This window comes from Rutidosis leptorrhynchoides, chromosome 1 (genome assembly GCF_046630445.1).
Source record: "Rutidosis leptorrhynchoides isolate AG116_Rl617_1_P2 chromosome 1, CSIRO_AGI_Rlap_v1, whole genome shotgun sequence".
Classification (NCBI taxonomy): domain Eukaryota; kingdom Viridiplantae; phylum Streptophyta; class Magnoliopsida; order Asterales; family Asteraceae; genus Rutidosis; species Rutidosis leptorrhynchoides.
Window position 1 is genome coordinate 18,822,561 of NC_092333.1, and position 2,438 is coordinate 18,824,998.

General features: G+C 34.2%; 1 long non-coding RNA gene across 1 annotated transcript; it reads left to right on the top strand.

The window, feature by feature from the left end:
- Positions 1 to 624: 624 nt before the first annotated feature.
- LOC139857238 (uncharacterized) lies at positions 625 to 2,110 on the top strand. The gene is made up of 3 exons (XR_011762418.1): positions 625 to 1,396; positions 1,487 to 1,591; positions 1,725 to 2,110. It is a non-coding gene; the product is annotated as an uncharacterized lncRNA (long non-coding RNA).
- The last annotated feature ends 328 nt before the right edge of the window (positions 2,111 to 2,438 follow it).

Sequence of the window (2,438 nt, forward strand, 5' to 3'; positions counted from 1 at the left end):
TATCATATAGAGGTCAAATACCTCGCAATGAAATCAATGAATGACATGTTCGTTCATATGGATTTGGAGCGATCGTCACAGTATATGTTTCCAAATTCCAAGTTCCAAGTTATTAATATATTACGGTCTTTATTCGCTTGAAAAAATCAGAATGGTTTGCACAGCACAAAAAGTAGAGGTTTGTGGTGGTTTTAACCACCTATGGTTTGCGTTCCATACTCGATGTAAAATTTATAGACGGTTTCGACGGCCAAAAAACAACGGTTTGTGGTGGTTTTAACCGTTGTGGTCGTTTACGGTGGTTTTATTGATGAACGATTCTTTTCCTTTGCAAGCGACTGATGATGGTGAAAGGTAACGGTTTCTTTTCTCTTTTTCGTGCGATTCATTGCTTTTAATGTTCCAGTCGTAATTGAGATGTAGCGGATGAACTTTTTTTGTCCTCTGCTCTGTAGTGGTCAACGGTGGTTGAAAGGTTAGGGTTTAGTATTAGTTTTAATGTTTGAATCAGAAACACCTATTTCTTTTTTATATCTGCAACTAAAATCAGTTTTTATTTATCTGATTTGAATAAATTCATCTATTCAAAAATCAGATGAAGTGAAACGTAAATCTACTTCGACGTCTTTTGAAGGTTACGTATCACTTTTTTAGTTTACATTGTATTATTATATATGTAGATAAGATATAGATATAAAAATTTTTGCACATTTAATGCATACTAGTTGTAGTTATATGGGTTAGCTTCCTTTTTAATATGGGTTACTTTTAGTTTTGGACATATATATGTTTCATGACTAACATATAAACTACATGTGGTATAGAAACAGCAGACCACAGTGTCTCACCCATAGGTTACAGGTGCCAATCACTCGTGACAATTCTTCGTATCCATTGCCTTCTAATCACCGTGGTTTAAGGATGAGGTATTTGGTTACGAATTTTTACTTTGATTTTCGGGTTCGTTGTCTTCTTTGCGTTTTACCTTATGGGTAGTTAAGTTTAGTGCCTTTTATTTGTGGTTCCCATGGTTTGACTTGCAGTGAAACCTAAATGGTAACTAAATTTGTATAGTTGTGGGTGAACCAATAGCTGCGTATGTACATCTTTTTCTTCTAAATCTTTCTACAAACTGCCAACTGCTTCAAGGCCTTCGTAACGGTTGGTACAAGAACAACAGTATTCAATTTTTGTGTGTGTAGAGGTTTATAAATGTTTCATGCTGGAAAATCGAAGCCTTTGGAAGCTTAACTGGTGCAGTTTCCGTTTCATCTACTCAAGAGATTGTTGAGCAAGAAGATCTTTACAGCAGGAAACGAAAGGCATGCCCGCCCATACTGTTTTATTGGGCAACTTTCGTAAATGGGTACTAATCAGATCTTAAAATTTTAGTCAGGTTATGACTTTATTGACCATAGGTTGTTTATATTTTTGATCGATTATAATTTTTTGTTAACAAAGTTATGTACTTTTTTTATTGTTGTAGGTTTGTTCGTTGATCTATCAAGTATTGATTTGTTAAAGATCCAATGATCTTTCACCGATTTAAAAAAAAAACAAATTAAAACTACAAAGAGTTCTCAAGTTTCTGGTATCTTTTTAATATTGTTTTAGTTCTTTTATAAAACTTTAGTATTTTTTTAATTAATTATCGTTAGTCCTTTTATGCGATTTTTTTTTCGCAAATGACCCTATAATCGTTGCTTTTGCAGTTGCTTTTGCAGTTGCTTTTGCAGTCCATTGCTAAAAAAACAATACGTCGTAGTCGACAACGTACTCAAATTAACAGTCACACCATCAGAAGAAACATACGCATCAAAGGATCGACTCACTGATCTTTCAGGCCAAAAAGAGCCCTCTCCACTAACCCAGATAAGCGTCATCAAATTCCTGTCCAAAACATGTATCAACTTGGTATGCTGCTATGCCATATCTAAGACAAAAAATTTGACAAACATCACACTTACATAGGTACATTCATCTATCCATCCAAAAATAAAAGGGATTAAAATACCTCGAGAATCTTTTGAAGAATGCATCAGTAACTAACAACGTTCTCACATCTTTTGCACAAATGTAACTTTTGTATTGTACATTGAAACAATATATATAACAGTTGCACAACTATTGAACAAACATTGTATGTATAGTTGTCTGTTAACTTGGTCACCCTATGAAATAAGACTGCATCTATGGAATGTTTGTATGTGCATATACTATTAACTACAAAGCATTAATGTTATAACACACAACAATTAGCATAGGACACAACAGTAAACAATAATCACAAGGTCAATTGCACTTTGACCGCGGTGAAGCGCGGTTGACAACCAAACTTGTTATATATATTTTGCAGGGATACATGATGTTTTTCGTGTTTCCTAAGAGTACATATTGGTCGTTGGGTGTACAAAATACCACTTATTGTGGTGATGCCC